At 39.7% G+C, this 19,101-nt stretch overlaps 1 non-coding gene across 1 annotated transcript; it reads right to left on the bottom strand.

Annotated features, from left to right (window-relative positions):
• Positions 1–5,853: 5,853 nt before the first annotated feature.
• LOC136234444 (small nucleolar RNA R71) lies at positions 5,854–5,960 on the bottom strand. Its single transcript, XR_010691328.1, has one exon. It is a non-coding gene; the product is annotated as a small nucleolar RNA R71 (small nucleolar RNA).
• Positions 5,961–19,101: the final 13,141 nt, after the last annotated feature.

Raw genomic sequence — 19,101 nt, 5'->3', positions numbered from 1 at the left:
TTGGTGTAAGAACTTGCTTTTTCTTTTCAGACAGCTTCTATTTTGGATTATCACTCGGTGGAGATTTTGCTTGTCTGTATGTATATGTCTTGTATGTATCCAAGTGATGATTTGGCCTATTTATAGCAATCTTTGGGCTTCAATGATTTGAATCCCGACATAGCCGTTGTGGGAACAACGGTCTTCTTCGTCATCACGTGGTCAGCTTCCAGAACTGAAGGCCAGTCATGTCTTCTGTTTTTACCAGACGCCAGGTTTGCCAGTTTCATCTTCTTGCGCCAGGTTTGTCTTCTTGCGCAAGGTTTGTCTTCTAGCCAAAAGTCAGACGGTCCATGCATCTCGAAAAGGTCCTTAAGATGGATTTTCGAGGCTTCTGATTTGTGTCAGACCTTGTCTCCCAAGTTGACGGATCATTGACACTGACTTGATTATTACTCAGATTGACTCAGCGGCTTCGCCTTCAAGCTTTACTGAAGAAGACATTTCTTTTCTTAAAGTTGAGTTGCGTTCTTACTCAGCGTCTGCTGTGTGGTTTGCTTATGCTGACTTTGTTCAGTCTTTCTTTTACACACTTTCAGTTCCTGTTCTCGTTAGTGAACTTGCTCAACATTAAACAAACTCATTAGTACAATTAAATCAAAGCACTTAAATTTAATTGTTTTAATCATGGGAATAATTTTGTCAAATCAAAATCATGTGAAAATGTGTTTCAACAGTATAGTTTCTAGTATTCATTGACAAGGTTAGGATAAAGTGCAAGGTGGAATGAGTTTTCGTCATATTTTAATTTAGCTTTTTTGGCGAAACAAGGTTAGCGCATTTTACAGGACTAGAGCTAACTAGTTGCCAGGGTTCTTCAGGCTATGTACTTCCAGTCTTCCAAATTAATTTCCATTGAACTTGGGCATAATCCCTCATAAATTTGGCAAAGTATTTTGGACGGTCGTGATCTTCTCTATAAGGAGTTGAGGTGCAAAGTAGGCAATGGAGTGAATATTGATGTTTGGGGTCCATGGTTGCTAGATGGTGATCTTCCTCAGCCGTCAAGTTTGCTTAATGTCTTGTTACCAACTAGTAACGTTTAGGATCTGTTGGAAGCTAATGGGGGCATGAATAGACAATTAGTGGAGGCAATTTCTAATGATCGAGATTAGAGGCTCATTTTCTCAACTCCTTATAGAGATTTGACTAGGAGGGATGGTTGGTATTGGTTTTTTGATAAGAAGGGCACCTATACAATTTGAAGTGGGTACAAAGCATAGATTGTTGAAACACATTTCCACACTAATTTTGATTTGACAAATCTATTTAAATTAGAATTAAATCCCCAAGATAAATTTCCAACACATTAAATTTAAATACTTTGATTTATTATCACTAACGTGTTTGTTGAGTATTTTTGGAGTAATTAAAAATATAAGTGCAAAAGATATCAAAGACAAAGCCCAAGTCCAATAAGCCAAGTCAAGGCCCAAACAAAGTCAAACAGATCAAAAGGATTTTGATCCACTCAGTCCAGCAGGTAGAAGGATCCAGAAGGATAGCCAACTCCTTCACAACGAAGCCGCTGAGTTCAACGGACACGCAAACAAAGCGAAAGTTGACTTGATAAACTTGGGGACAAAGGCTATCCAAATGAGGAAAGGTTCAGACGCAATAGAGAAGCTGTCGCTCTACTGTCTAGGAATCTTTGCCTAAAATAGAGAGACAATCTGATGTTTACTGACTAAAGCAACTGAAGCACTTCTTAAACAACAGAGAAGACTATGTTCCTATTAGCCGCGACATTGAGCATTGAGGACGAAAGGGACAACAGAGCCGTTTCCCTCCAATGGTTATTTCGAAATTTGAAATGACCGATGGCTTTAAGTGTCACTATAAAAGGCATATCATTTGCTTCAATCGAGCTGGATCTTCAACAAGCCGAAACTCTGAGCAAATTCATTCTTGAAGTTCCCTGCAAAAGCAAAGTAAAGTTATTTTACACCAACTCTTATTTTTTGTGTAAACAAATAGATTAGATCGTTCAAAGTATTCTTTGTTATAGAACAAGAACTTTATCAATTATCAAATTATTAGGAGACTCTGAGTTGCTCGGTTTTTAGCACTCAGAGGTAGATAGTGTTAAGTATAGGTTTATAGAGGACGGTACTCTACAATACTCGCTGACTATTGTAAGGGGTTTGTGCTCTATCCAAAAGAGCTCAGTAGTGGATTAAAGCTGGAAAAGATTCCAGGGACTGGATGTAGGCAGGAGGCCGAACCAGGATAAAGCTACTGAGTAACATTTTCTATCCCTTATCTCCTTTATCTGCTTGCTTTTATTTTTGCCTAGTAAACGCTTAACTTAAAGTATACTGAATTGTGTGATTTGGTGCCGAGTTCAGGAATAGACTTCTGTTAGGGATTATTGCAAGTTAATCAACTGTAGCGCAGCGGAATTGCGATTTAAAATTTATTTCTAATCCCTTTGAGTTTGATTTTTGTCCGTTAACCATTGATTGAATAAAACCTTTTGGATCCGTTTAAGGGTAAAAACTTACTCGGATTGTCTCTTTTAGAGACGGCTGAAGAATCCACAAAGTAGTAAGATCTCCGTAGTCAGGTGCACGAACAGCTATCGAGCCAGAACCGGTGCTAGCCAAAGAACGGAAGAACAACTGGAGAGATTGTGTAATTTTACCAAAATCCCACTATATGAATCATAGTGTTGCTGTCGAAAATCAATTTGATTTTCTTTCTCAATCTTGGTGGTGGACGAATTAGTATATTAGGGTTAATTAGGTTTAGAGTGTTTTAATTTATATATATAGTGTATTCCTAAACCTAATTGGTTTAGGGTTAATTGGTTAATTACAAAATTAATCCAATCCTAATCTAATTACATAAATAAATACCAATAATATTTATTCTATGCAATTAATTATGATTAGATTGTTGTCAAAAAAAATTATGATTAGATTAAATTTAATTACCCCAATTAAATAAACAACACAAATTAATAAATTAACGTATTAGTTTAATTAATTATTCACCGAATGCAATATTATTAATTTACAAATTAATTAATTACATTCCGCAAATTAATTAATCAATTAAATACTCAACTCCTAAAACCATTAATTAATTACATTGATACAAAGTATCAATTAATCAATTAATCAACCACTAATTTTTTTTGGTAAGATTAATCAACCACTAATTAATTACATTGACATTTTATTGTTAATCAATTAATAAATTCTATCTCTCCAATGTACCGTTCTATAAGTTCTAACTCAGATGTTCGATGTGCACGATCCTATGGGTCTATCCTTAGCTAGCAGTGGGCTTATGGCTCACGGACAGTAAGTGGGTTCTAGCAAACCATTACTGCCCCTAACTAAGACAGAGTTTCAGCAGTCTAAAGATGCAGAGACCCTGTAGTTATCTCTTAACGTCTTTTACCATTTGATATCGATATTATAAACTAGAGGCATGGCTGCTGTCATCCTCTCTGATGTTTATGATATTTCTTGATCTTAAGTAGATTAATGAATCAGATAAGTAAACTACTTATCAGGGTGTGGCCACACACTTATCAAGTGGCCTGTGATATCATCTCATTGTTATGTGAGTGGTAATTCCATCACTTCACTATCAATACTAATGTGTTCACCTGTTCACCCAATCATACCCATATTTGGCATCCTGTTATAGACCTGTTAGGCGTATGTCAAAGTGAACCGGGTCCCACATTGATATTATAATGAAATCTAGTCTGAAGATGATGCTGCTAAAGTGTATAGCGATAAACAGGAGAAGTGAATCCTATCTCAACAAGTAGTACAGTGCTTAAGCACGAGATCGAACCACAAGGACTAGTTGTCACAATTAATTATTCAGCTAACAAAGACTAGCAATTGTTCAGGATGTTGTGTAAATGTTTGAGAATTAATGAACAAACTGTTTTAAAACTTAACATAAAAGAAACTTACTGTGAGAGGAAATAGTATAATTGATGAAGCAATCCGGGACACTGTTAGTCTCGACGAGACGAGGCGGCCCGACGGTTTCCAGAAGAGGCCATCGCGTGGTGTCTCGACGAGATGACCAGTGTCTCGTCGAGACACCAACTTGTCTCGCCGAGACACGTCAGGTCTCGATGAGACGAGACGCTAGGATCATTTTCCCAGCGCCTTCTCACCTCTAGGGCGCGAATTTTGGCCAAAATAATGCCCAAAATACCCCCGAAGCACCTACTGCTATAAATAGAACATGATGCCTCCTTTGTGAGGGTTACTTCTTCTTTTTATTTTTCTCTAGCGGCATTGTTAAATTTTTCTTCTTCTTCTTTCTTGCTTTGAGAGGAATGGAGAGTTTTAAAGATCGTAGTTGTTGATTTGAAGATTAGGAAAGAGAGTTCTCTCGATATTTGTAATCAGAATCAGACAAATCGGGTTTTAGATTTCTAAACTCATAACTCTGTCTTTTACTTTTCGCTTCTTAAGTTAATATGCTTCATATTGATGATTTATCTGCAAGTTGTTTAGTTTGACCATGAACTAACCCCCATCCAATCTGGGATGGGGATGGAATTGATTGTGTGACCTAGAATGGTAGAGATTTGGGTTTATGGGAGTTATTCCCGATTGATCAGATTATTCGAGCTTAATGCCTCAAATTTGTCAGTCTTAGGAATGGATGTTAGAATGAGAATCGATGATAATCAACTAACCTGAAATTAAGAACAACAAGCTCTTCGAAGTTGACAAGTTTAGGATGGTGGATAGGTGATCCCTGACCAAGGAATCGCTTATCCGAAACCGGAATGATCTGACCTCGCTAGAGGCCACTAGGAGTGCGGATTTGTGGCTGGGCTACGGCTCTAGCCTTGATCACTATTGAACCTTACCTTTTGCATGACCTAGGATTTGCAATAACCAAGGTTGAGCGAAAGGACCACTTAAGATTGACAGACTTGAAGTGGTAAATTCTGTGATTACCGTCAATTATCATTAGGATATAAACCTGAATCCCGTAAGCCATACTAGGGAGCCAATCAAGGGGAACCCTCATCCCGGATTGCTTCATCAATTATACTATTTCCTCTCACAGTAAGTTTCTTTTATGTTAAGTTTTAAAACAGTTTGTTCATTAATTCTCAGACATTTACGCAACATCCTGAACAATTGCTAGTCTTTGTTAGCTGAATAATTAATTGTAACAACTAGTCCTTGTGGTTCGATCTCGTGCTTAAGCATTGTACTACTTGTTGAGATAGGATTCACTTCTCCTGTTTATCGCTATACACTTTAGCAGCATCAAGTTTTTAGCACCGTTGCCGGGGACTAATTTTGTTTACAATTACTTCATTCATCTCGAAGCTTAAACAATTGTTTGGGATTTTTCCAACCGAGGACTGATAATCAGTCGTACTCTTATCTGATTTCATAAGCTAAAACTGTTCTTGTAGGTGCTGAGTTGAGAAAACAATGGCCGAAGATATGTCCGTGATGGAGCTGCTTAAGGCGAGACGGTCAACAAGCACCTCCGGTATCCTAGAGCCGTCAATAACAGTAGCATCATTCGAAATCAGACCAGCGATGATCCAGATGATCCAGAGCTCGGGGCAGTTCAAGGGGGATTACTACGAAGATCCCAATTCACACCTTGACAAATTCGTAGAATATTGCAGCACTTTCAAGTACGAGGGAGTGACATCTGAGCAAATCTACAAGAAGTTATTCAGATTTTCTTTAAAAGAAGAAGCTGCAGAATGGTTACATTCAGTGGAGCCAGGCTCTCTCACCGGCTGGGATAATACAGTATCAGCTTTCCTAGCAAAGTATTTTCCCCCCATCAAAGACTGCCCAGTTCAGAAGCGAAATTGCATCGTTTAAGCAGTCCGAGAGTGAGAACCTGCATCTAGCTTGGGAGAGATTCCAGAGATTGTTGAGAAGGTGCCCCCACCATGATTACCAGCGGTACCAGCTTGTTGATATGTTCTACTCGGGAATATCTCCTGTCAACCTCGCTTTTCTAGATACGGCGACAGGAGGGAATCTGTTCAACAAAACCGCACTACAGGCTTATAATCTGGTGAAAGAATTGGCCGAACGGAGTGCATGTTGGCAAGATGCAAAGCCGCCTCAGAGCAGGGCCACTGCATCAGAGGAGTGCAGTGGGGTGTGGCAAAAATCCAACCCTCAAATAACAGCACTCGCGGAAAAGGTAGCTCTGCTGGGAAATCTTTTGAGCTCACCAGGGGCAGTAGCGAAGTGTGAGGTTTGCAGCGGAGGGCACAATAGTGTGGCATGTCCAGTGGTGCTCGAACAGATCATCTATTCAAGGCAGGACGATCAGAGGAGGTCTAGTTCTACATTCAACCTGGAGAGAGACATGGACGCCCTAAGAGAAAGTGTGAGCACAGTAGAGAGAAGATTGGCAAACAATGAAGCATTCTATCAAAGACTTCAGAAGCAAGTGAGTAAGATGGCAGAAGAGGAAGCACGGGCAATCACGCTCAGGAGTGGAACACAGGTCAAAGGACCAACGTTCGTGCCTCCACATGACGAAGGGTTAGACCCAGTCACTGGTAATGTCTCATCGGACCCATCTCCGTCCCAAGTAAGTATTTCTGATCAGGTTCCGATAACTGACACTTCTGAACAACCGACACATGTAACATTACCTTACCCTACTGCTAGAAGAGCTAAATTAGATAAGGATTATTCAAAGATGCTTGATGTGTTTAAGAAAATAGAGATTAATCTCCCGTTCCTAGAACTTATTGAGAATATGCCTGTGTATGGAAAGTTTTTGAAAGAATTAATCTCTAAAAAGAAAAGAATAGGAGATCATGAAACCGTAATGCTGAGCCAGGAATGCTCTGCGATGCTCACAAACCCACTCCCCAAAAAATCTAAGGACCCTGGTAGTTTCAGCATACCTTGTACAATAGGAAAAGTGCATTTTAAACGTGCCTTGTGTGATCTAGGGGCAAGCATTAACTTAATGCCTTTATCTGTTTACAGGAAATTGGGAATGGGAGATCCAAAACCAACATCAGTCACCATACAGCTGGCGGACAGATCGATAAGACGACCAGTGGGAGTGGTAGAAGACCTTTTGGTGAAGGTAGACCAGTTCATTTTTCAAGCTGACTTCGTGATAATGGACATAGAGGAGGACGATCAGGTGCCGATCTTATTAGGGAGACCTTTTCTCACGACAGGACGGACTCTGATTGACGTCGAAGGAGGAAAATTAATTCTTCGTTTACAGAACGAAGAAGTGGAATTCAACATTCTGAAATCTATGAAATTTCCCATCGATGACGAATGTTGTAATTTCTTGAGCCTTACTGACACTTTGGTTGAGAGCACTTTTCAGGAGAACGAGGTAAAGAATCTGAGCATCGAACTAGAGAAGGAAGAACTGTCAGATGAAGAGGTTGGGGACAGCAGTAAAGAAGAATGTAATTGGGCCCGACACGATGAACTCTTAGAGAGGGAAACCAAAACAAGGCCTAAAACTTCAATCGAAGAACCACCAACACTCGATCTAAAACCTTTGCCTGCACATTTGAAATATGTATTCTTAGCACCACCTGTACACTTACCCGTAATTATTTCTGCAAAACTGACAGGTCATGAGGAAGATCGTTTGGTGGAGGTGCTGAGGAAGCATAAGGAGGCCTTTGGGTGGCAAATGTCTGAGATAAAAGGGATCAGCCCATCACTTTGCGAACATCAGATCTATATGGAAGATAGAGTGAAGCCGACTGCTCAACCGCAGAGGAGGCTTAACCCAAAAATGAAGGAGGTGGTTAAGGCTGAGGTGATTAAGCTGCTTGATGCAGGGATGATCTTTCCAATCTCCGACAACCAGTGGGTGAGTCCCGTGCATATGGTGCCAAAGAAGGGAGGCACAACAGTGACGCTGAACGAAAAAAATGAGTTGATCCCGGTGCGGAAAACGACAGGGTGGCGAATGTGCGTTGATTTCAGGAAATTGAACGATGCTACCCGAAAGGACCATTTCCCCCTTCCGTTCATCGATCAAATGCTTGAACGCATGGCAGGTAATTTCTTTTTCTGTTGTGTGGATGGGTATTCGGGCTACATGCAAATCTCGGTGGATCCTGATGATCAGGAAAAGACCACTTTCACATGCCCTTTTGGGACTTTTGCATATAGACGGATGCCCTTTGGGCTATGCAATGCACCTGCTACGTTTCAGAGGTGCATGACAGCTATATTTTCTGACATGATAGAAAATTTTCAAGGAGGTTTTTATGGATGATTTTTCTATTTTTGGAACAACCTTTGATAGCTGTTTGCATAACCTAGATTTAATGCTGCAAAGATGTGAAGAGACTGATCTAGTTCTAAACTGGGAAAAATGTCAGTTTATGGTCACCGAATGTATCGTTTTAGGCCATAAGGTGTCGCGAAAAGGTATTGAGGTAGACCCTGCTAAAATTGAGGTCATTGAAAAACTGCCCCCTCCCTCCAACGTCAAAGCAGTAAGGAGTTTTTTAGGCCACGCTGGTTTTTACAGACATTTCATAAAAGATTTTTCGAAAATTTCCAAGCCTATGACCCAATTACTAATGAAGGATGCCAATTTCGTTTTCACACCCGAATGCCTAGAGTCTTTCAATACATTGAAGAGTAAATTAACCAAAGCTCCCATTATGGTTAGCCCCAATTGGGACTTACCCTTCGAATTAATGTGTGATGCCAGCGACACAGCCGTAGGGGCATGCTTAGGGCAGAGAGTGGACAAAATTTGCCAACCAATTTCTTATGCTAGTAAAACCCTTAATGATGCCCAAGTAAATTATACAACCACGGAGAGGGAATTATTAGCTGTGATTTTTGCCCTCGAGAAATTTCGTTCATATTTAGTGCTGTCCAAAGTCATTGTTTACACTGATCATGCCGCATTGAGGTATTTGTTTTCTAAGCAGGATGCGAAACCGAGGCTCCTTAGGTGGATCTTGTTGCTGCAGGAGTTTGACTTGGAGATACGAGATAAGAAGGGAGTGGAGAACGTGGTTGCTGATCATCTCTCCCGAGTGGAAAAGGAGGAAGAGAATGAGGAAACGACTGCAGACATCCAGGAAAAGTTCCCCGATGAACACCTGTTGGCAATACAACACGTACCTTGGTTCGCTGATTTTGCTAACTTCCTAGTAGGAAAGGTGGTCCCACCCGAGTTTTCCTACCAACAGCGGAAAAAATTCCTGCATGATGTGAAACAATATTTTTGGGATGACCCCTATTTGTTCAAAGTCTGTGGTGACAATATTATTCGCCGATGCATACCAGAAGCGGAGACTGCCTCTGTCCTTGCATTCTGCCACTCCAAAGAGGTAGGTGGACACCACGGGGCAGATAGGACTGCAGCTAAGGTACTTCAGAGTGGGCTATATTGGCCCACCATTTTTCGTGACGCTTTTGATTTTGTTAAAAATTATGATAAATGCCAATGTACTGGGAACATTTCACAACGACATGCCATGCCTATGAAACCCATTTTAGTTTGTGAAATTTTTGATGTTTGGGGAATAGACTTTATGGGTCCTTTCCCAAAGTCATTCAATAACGAGTACATCCTTGTAGCCGTAGACTACGTCTCTAAATGGGTGGAGGCTATAGCCTTACCTAATAATGATGCGCGGGCTGTCATCCGGTTCTTGCAAAAGAACATTTTTACACGGTTCGGCACCCCCCGCACCATTATCAGTGACGGCGGATCACATTTTTGCAACCAGGCTTTTAGACAGGTCTTGCATAAATACGGGGTCACTCATAAAGTGGCAACCCCGTATCACCCTCAGACCAGTGGGCAAGTAGAAGTTTCTAATAGAGAAATCAAAGCCATCCTCGAAAAAACTGTGAATTCCTCTAGAAATAATTGGTCTCTCAAATTGGATGATGCACTATGGGCATACAGAACCGTATTTAAAACACCAATTGGGATGTCCCCATTTAGGCTAGTGTATGGTAAAGCATGTCATCTCCCTGTCGAACTCGAACATAGAGCCTACTGGGCTACACGTTTTCTAAATTTTGATGCAAGAGTTGCAGGACAAAACCGTTTACTACAGTTGGATGCTTTGGAAGAGTTTAGGCTTGGTGCCTATGAGAGTTCCCGGATCTACAAGGAGAAAACAAAAAGATGGCACGACAAGAGAATAATCAAACGTCACTTTGAGGTAGGGGATAAGGTGTTGCTATACAACACTAGACAACGATTATTTCCGGGCAAGTTGAAATCAAGGTGGTATGGGCCATTCGAGGTCACCCAGTTATTTGCCTCAGGAGCAGTGGAAATCACAAACGGGAACAGTCCCCCGTTTAAGGTCAATGGGCAGCGGCTTAAAATCTACGAAGATGACTTGGGCGCAGTGGAGACACTGCGTTACACGGACGCCCACTAAGGGAGTTTATACTATCCTATATCTCTCCTTGCTTTTACCTTGCTTTCTCATATGCATATTTTGGAACATTTATGCATAATTTAGTGTGGGGGGGGGGGGAGACAAAATAGGATAGGTATTTTGTACATTTATCATTTGCATGCTTTGTGTTTGTTTTTGCACTGCTTTGTGTTTGTTTTTGCTCTGCTTTGTTTTTGTACATTTATGCTTTGTGTTTGTCTAAAGGGGGGGAATCTCAGGCGGTTGATTTTTGAGGCGTCTAGTATTCCTAACATTACAAGTGAAAGTGTGCTTGAAAGTCTAAAAGTTCAGTGAAATCGTTGCATGTATAAAACTTGTGAACAACATGTGAGTCCCCTAAGAGGGTATTTAGCTAAGATTGACATGGAACGTGGCGTTAGGCGAGGCTAGGATTGTTGTCAATAACCATGAAATTGTGAGCTAGAGCCGAAGGTCGTCATGTTAGACTCATTTGTAGGATCTATCGACCTCTTAGGTGTGGGATTACAGTTATTGTCATTATGCTCATGGGAATTGCATCCAATACTGATTGAATGTTGTGTTATAAGTGAACTTGAAATGATGAGGCACCTAGGATTAGCCATTTATGAATATAGCCCAGTCTTTGCTCAGACCAAAATCCCTTAACAAACTCCATTGGATAAGCCCCTTTGAGCTTCAGTGTCCCATTTCCTTTGATCACCTCGTTACAAGCCCTTAGCCTTCCTAAATACCTTTCTTTTCCCGAGTAAGTGACTTAACTTGAATCATTATGCACATATCCTTCAATTTCCATTAGCCATCACCCGGCTATCACTAAAGGTTGTAATCCTAAAAGTGAAGCAGTAGCCTATTCATATTGACTCCTGGTTCCAAAGAAAAAAAAAAAAAAATTGAACCAAAGAAGTTGTAGAGGAAAGAACAAAAGGCATACTCCAATTGCTTCCAGAACTAACATAAAACAACCTTGAGCTTCTAACCAGCACATAGCGGAAACAGTGCCAATATTTGAGCTGAGTCACTAACTCTTTGCCTAAATTACCTCCTTACTACCCCCAAACCTTAACCTACTGTACAACCCTGTAAAGACCTCGGATCTTATTTACTTGTGATGCGTAATTTTAACCGGATGGATGATGCAATTCCAACTTGACCATTTTGTGCAATACCACTGTAGAGAGCTCACCAAATTCTTATGACACCCAAACACTTGAGTGTAAGAGCGGCCACCTGTGAGCTAGCAACCTTAGTCCTCGCCTTTCACCTTCGCAAAGTGTTAGTCGATAAAACTAATTGATCATTTTCGGGGAATTTATATGAGGTTCACTCTGTTCTTACATTGCAACTAGAGTAGTCTGAAACCGTATGGATTATTAATGCACAATAGAACCTTGTTTATGTATGGGAGCTGATCGTTGAAATTTCGCTGCCTTTGACTCCTTCTTGCTTGAGGCCAAGCAAGACTCAACTGTGGGGGGGTTGATAGCTCCCATGTATATGAGGATTTTAGGATCATTTGGGGTCGTTTTTGCCTTATTTCTGCTTAACCGCATACCAATCTGTTATCTTTTAGCTAGAAGTAATGATTTCCGTTACTTACGACATTCTCTGTATTTTCAGGTGCTTTTTAGGACGTTTTGAGCATTTCAGGACATTTCAAGGGCCACCAGATCAACTGCTGGAAGCAAGGACCGAAACAGATGAGTCCAAGAGGGGTTCGTGGACTTTCCAGCAGTTGATCTGGTGGCCCTTGAAATGTCCTGAAATGCTCAAAACGTCCTAAAAAGCACCTGAAAATACAGAGAATGCCGTAAATAACGGAAATCATTACTTCTAGCTAAAAAATAACAGATTGGTATGCGGTTAAGCAGAAATAAGGCAAAAACGACCCCAAATGATCCTAAAATCCTCATATACATGGGAGCTATCAGAAGACAGTTAAAGACCTACTTAAGAAAACTAATGACACAACCACCATGTAGTTTTCTCGAGCGGATCGATCCAGTCACATGTATACAACATGTACCTATATTCACAACTGACTTATCAAGTTCTATGGCTAGTATCAATTACTACCATACAGTCGTCGAATATACAAGTCTGTGGTCCTAATCATTCCCATGATAGAATGGACTTGGGATATGGTTTTACGATTATCAATCAATGGATTCTCTATTCATATTATAGCACAAGATATAAATGAACTAGATTAATACCTTTATTAATATGACACAAATACATTTTATAAGAACCAATGCCTATGAACTAGGGCACACCAACAGTCTCCCACTTGAACTAGTTCCAAGCGGGTATTGCCCTAAATACTATAGATCTAGTACTACCAATTGCCTTGGTAAACTGATCAGCGACATTGTTCTCAGTGTCAACCCTCTATAATGTAATGTCACCGGGTAAGGTGTTACTATCTAAGTACGCATTTGGATCTCTTGTGTGACATGGGATCCAGTGCTTGTGCTATGACCCCATTATTGTCACAGAAAACATCAACCGATCTTAAGAGAGTTTGACCTACTCCTAAATCAGTTATGAACTTCTTAATCCAAACTTCTTCCTCTGCATCATCGCATGCAATGATGTACTTAGCTTCCGTCATAGAATTGGCAATGGTTGGCTACTTTAAGGATCTCCAACTAATGGCATCGCCATTCAGGAGAAATCCATACCCAGTATGTGACTGGTTATCATCCTTAAAACCTCGGTCAGTGTAACCCGATATTGCCATTCCTCCTACCCATCAAATACTAAGAAAAACATCCTTGGTACGGTTGAGGTACTTCAGGATTACCTTGACTATCTTCCAGTGTTCCTTATCAGGATCTGACTGGCACCGACTAGTCATGTTTTCATGCAACACGCAACATCTGGCCTTGTACACAACATAGAGTACATGATGGATTCTTGTCTATGTACGATGCCTAACTCAAGCCTAGAAGTCGGTTGGATCTATCCTTGTAGATCTTGATCGGCTTCTCCTAAGTCTTTCATTGTGAAGCATTTACTGAACCACTGCTTGATCTTGCAGTGTTAATATATTGCCTCCAATGAGCAGTATGTCATCGATATACAATATTAGGAAAGTGGATATGCTCCCACTGAATTTCATATACACACAAGGTTCATCAGAATTCTGTACGAATCTACTTGAAACACCACTTGTATAACCGGTTTAGCCTCCTCAATGTTTTGAGGATCTACATCGGTTCCAAAAGCATCCTCAGCATAAGCTGCAGGAGTTTGTGAGTCTTGAATCTCGACGAGATCAATATCACTCCCACTTTCTACTTTGGAAAGGAATTCCTTTTCCAAAAAGATTGCAAACCTAGCCACGAATGTTTTATTCTCAGTTGGGTTGTAGAAGTAATAACCCTTAGTTTCCTTAGGGTAATCCATGAACTGGCATTTAACTGATCTGGACTCTAGTTTGCCACTTATCAATTTCTTGACGTGTGCATCAAAGCCCAAAATCTTCATGAAGGAAACATTGGGCTTTCGGCCCGTCCATAATTCATACGGCGTTCCTTCAACTGCCTTGCTCGGTGTATTGTTAATTATATGAGTAGCAGTTTCCAAAGCAAATCCCCAAAAGGAGATAGGGAGAGAAGCTTGACTCATTATTGAGCGGACCATGTCGAACAGGGTCCTATTCCTCCTTTCTAACACTCTATTCCATTGGGGTGTACCAGGAGGAGTGAGTTGGGATACAATCCCACACTCTCTTAAGAATAAGACAAACTCTTGGCTCAAGTATTCGCTCCTCTATCAGACCGAAGCGCTTTTACTTTCTTTCCAAGTTGATTTTCTACTTCATTTTGAAATCTTTGAATCTCAAAAGAGTTTCAGATTTATGTTTCATCAGATACACATACCCATACCGGCTATAGTCATCTGTGAATGTAACAAAGTACAGAAAACCAGATCTAGCACTAGTGCTCATTGGATCGCATACATCTGAGTGTATCAGCTCCAACAGCTCCGTGGCCCTTACACCAGTTTTGGTGAAAGGCGCCTTTGTCATCTTCCCTCTTAAACAAGATTCACACGTGTCATAAGACTGCATGTCAAATGACCCTAGCGCTCCACTAGAGTGAAGCCTAGTTATGTGTTTGTCATTCATGTGGCTAAGATGACAGTGCCAGATATATGTAGGATTCAGTTCATTAGTCTTAATCCTTTTAGCTTTTATGTTATAGATTGATTCACTACGTTTTAGATCAAGGATATACAAACCATTTTCTAGAAATGTTGTTCCATAAACAATATTGCCACGATGTATAGAAATCATACCACGTCCAATATTAAAATTAAAACCATAAATATCCAACATAGAAACTGAAATAATATTCCTGCGCATTGCAGGTGCAAGATATCAATTTCTAATTTCTAAAACTAATCCACTAGGTATCTCTAAGAATAATCTTCGATCTTTAAGGCCTCTACATGAGCACCATTGTCGACTCGAAGATCCACTTCACCAGATCCCAACAATCTCCTATTTCTTTGTCCCTACACATTTGAGCAAATGTGAGTACCACATCTAGTGTTTACAACCCAAGATGTAGAAATAGCCAGATTAAATTCAACAACATAAATACCTGAACCAGAAGCTTCGTTCTTCTGTTTCTCCCTTAGCTTTGGACACATTTTTCCAGTGTCCCTTCTCATTACATTCATGGCAGATATCATCTGCTGAGGCCAACCTACCTTTAGAAGCTGCCGCCTTCCTAGCCTTGGGCTTGTCCTTTTGGGCCTTCGCTTTGGACTTAGACTTGGCCTTTCCCTTAGGTGCGTTCCCTTTGTTAACCAGCAACACTTCTGGAGTCCTCTTGCAGGATTGCTCAGCAAGTTTCAACATGCCATGCAATTCTACTACAGACTTATCAATGCCCTGCATGTGGTAGTGCATGATAAACTGATTGTAGGATGCCAGAAGTGATCCAAGAATGATGTCGAATGCTAGTTGTGCAGGCACTGGTGAGCCAAGCCTTGATAATGTGTCAATAAAACCCTTCAACTTTAGCACGTGTGTGCTAACAGAAGTCCCGGCTTGCATCGTAGTGCTGCATAACACCTTTGTTGTCAAGTATATTTCCTGACGAGCTTGATCTTGGAACATCCTTTTGAGTTGATCCATGATCTCGAAGGCGTGCTGCTCCATGAACTGTTTCTGAAGATCATGAACCATGGTACCCAGCATAATGCATGACACATCTCTGTCATCCTTAACATGTCAGTCGTACTCCGCCATTTGATCAGCGGTTACGCCCCGACCTGCAGGACGAGCTGCTGGTAAGGCAGCAGTCAGCACATATTCCTTCGACTCGTGTCTAAGAACTATTTGCAAGTTCATGGACCAGTCAAGGAAATTATTCCCTGAAAGCTTTTCCTTTTCCAGGAGTGGTCTGAGTGAGTTGTTGCTTGTTGCAGCCATTTAATTTTCTTTTCGTGTAATTCTGATATGGAGTTTAATCTACGTGGAAAAATTACATTAGAGTTAGAATAAAGGGCTTAAGCCAAAGATCAAATTAATAATCCATTTTAATTCGTTATTGATGATATTTATTTAGCTGTCTTGACCAAGATCCACAATCTATCAATAATCGACCGAGCTAGGGCTCCGCCATCGACCATTAACGATTTGGTAGGATAGACTATCCAATCCTCCACAAGGACTCTTGGTTTGATGGGCTTTGTGACACTTAGCCCATTTGTGCTTAGGGCCTGCTCTGAGCTAATGCTACCCACGTTGAGTCCAACCACCATACACGTGTTAGCCATACCGAAGTATCCTAACCCTCGACGGCCCACTAATTACTACAGCATACCTGCTAGGGCACGTCATACACTGTAGCACTACCTGGGAGGAAGAGGTGTGAATCTGGAAAGCACTTTTAAACGACTCAATATTTCAATATCCGGATTAATTAAGTGATACGACTTCAACATATAATTATCGCGGGTGATGATCTGGTGATCGTTGCTACTTATATTTCATGTTATACTAAGCAATTGTATAATCAAAATAAACATAAAGACTCTATGGGCCTTATAATACATCCTAGTGAAACTAGATATACTATCTAATCTTCACGGGCTTGCTTCAAGTCTCCTTGGGCTCCCACCATGGGCTTGGACCATCTGGGCTTCTTCACGACCAATTACAATTTTATGAATAGAACCTATTCTAAAATTACATTAATGAAAGAATGGCACGCAGGCCATATTTCCCAAAATAAATTAAATTACAAACCAACTTTAATTTAGGGCCCATAGAACTCTATAACACATTGCTGCCACGGTAAGACATATAAATATAATGCATGATCATGGCATTCCAAAATCATCTAATAAAGTTAAGCCGCGTTACTTAGGGTGAAATCGCCAATTTTACCACATGTGACTAAGACCCATAAAAGCCCAAACGGTTAACATCCATTTGTATGCAAAATTATAATTTTGCTCCCACTGAATTTTAGGGTCGTCACATATCTAAAATTTAGCCCTCCCAATTTAAACCGGTGTCACGGTGTATTGGGCCAATTTCACAAATTAACCATATTCAATTTTACAGAAATTGTCAATTCGATTAAAATTAAATATGCATGCCAATCAAAACGTTTTAATACCAATTAATTTTCATTCAAAACACGTTTAATAAATTAAACGGTATTAGGACCTTGATTTTATTGAAATTACACGTGAAAAATTTTAAAGATTAAAATCAGTCTCGTTAAATCCAAAATTAGGCTAATCCTGAATTTTTGATGGACCCGGGACAGCGACGGGGCTGCTATTCCGTGTCCGAAACTATTTTTTTTCCTTTTTTTAAACAAAAAACGCTGCTGTATTTTTTTATTTAATTTTAAATTATTCTAAAAACAATTTCTTAACCAAACACACCAAAAATATAGACATAAATAAAATTGAAAACTTCCTAGAACAATTTCTACACGAGGAATTAATAGGAAATTTCAAAAACTTGATTTGGAAAAATAATAAAACCAAATCATGTTAATATTTCAATCAAGGACTAAACCATAGCTTTGATACTACTGTTAGGGATTATTGCAAGTTAATCAACTGTAGCGCAGCGGAATTACGGTTTAAAATTTATTTCTAATCCCTTTGAGTTTGATCTATGTCCGTTAACCATTGATTGAATAAAACCTTTTGGATCCGTTTAAGGGTGAAAACTTACCCGGATTGTCTCTTTTAGAGACGGCTGAAGAATCCACAAAGTAGTAAGATCTCCGTAGTGAGGTGCACGAACAGCTATCGAGCCAGAACCGGTGCTAGCCGAAGAACGGAAGAACAACTGGAGAGATTGTGTAATTTTACCAAAATCCCACTATATGAATCATAGTGGTGCTGCCGAAAATCAATTTGATTTTCTTTCTCAATCTTGGTGGTGGCCGAATTAGTATATTAGGGTTAATTAGGTTTAGAGTGTTTTAATTTATATATATAGTGTATTCCTAAACCTAATTAGTTTAGGGTTAATTGGTTAATTACAAAACTAATCCAATCCTAATCTAATTACATAAATAAATACCAATAATATTTATTCTATGCAATTAATTATGATTAGATTAAATTTAATTACCCCAATTAAACAAACAACACTAATTAATAAATTAACGTATTAGTTTAATTAATTATTCACCGAATGCAATATTATTAATTTACAAATTAATTAATTACATTCCGCAAATTAATTAATCAATTAAATACTCAACTCCTAAAACCATTAATTAATTACATTGATACAAAGTATCAATTAATCAATTAATCAACCACTAATTAATTACCTTGACATTTTATTGCTAATCAATTAATAAATTCTATCTCTCCAATGTACCGTTCTATAAGTTCTAACTCAGATGTTCGATGTGCACGATCCTATGGGTCTGTCCTTAGCTAGCAGTGGGCTTATGGCTCACAGACAGTAAGTGGGTTCTAGCAAACCATTACTGCCCCTAACTAAGACAGAGTTTCAGCAGTCTAAAGATGCAAAGACCCTGTAGTTATCTCTTAACGTCTTTTACCATTTGATATCGATATTATAAACTAGAGGCATGACGGCTGTCATCCTCTCTAATGTTTATGATATTTCTTGATCTTAAGTAGATTAATGAATCAGATAAGTAAACTACTTATCAGGGTGTGGCCACACACTTATCAATCTCACTTATCAAGTGGCCTGTGATATCATCTCACTGTTATGTGAGTGGTAATTCCATCACTTCACTATCAATACTAATGTGTTCACCTGTTCACCCAATCATACCCATATTTGGCATCCTGTTACAGACCTGTTAGGCGTATGTCAAAGTGAACCGGATCCCACATTGATATTATAATGAAATCTAGTCTAAAGACAGTTAGAGACGTACTTAAGAAAACTAATGACACAACCACCATGTAGTTTTCTCGAGCGGATCGATCCAGTCACATGTACCCATATTCACAACTGACTTATCAAGTGCTATGGCTAGTATCAATTACTACCATACAGTCGTCGAATATACAAGAATGTGTTCCTAATCATTCCTATGATAGAATGGACTTGGGATATGGTTTTACGATTATCAATCAATGGATTCTCTATTCATATTATAGCACAAGATATAAATGAACTAGATTAATGCCTT

This window comes from Euphorbia lathyris, chromosome 6 (genome assembly GCF_963576675.1).
Source record: "Euphorbia lathyris chromosome 6, ddEupLath1.1, whole genome shotgun sequence".
NCBI classification, from domain to species: Eukaryota; Viridiplantae; Streptophyta; class Magnoliopsida; order Malpighiales; family Euphorbiaceae; genus Euphorbia; species Euphorbia lathyris.
This window is presented reverse-complemented; position numbering and strand designations above follow the sequence as displayed.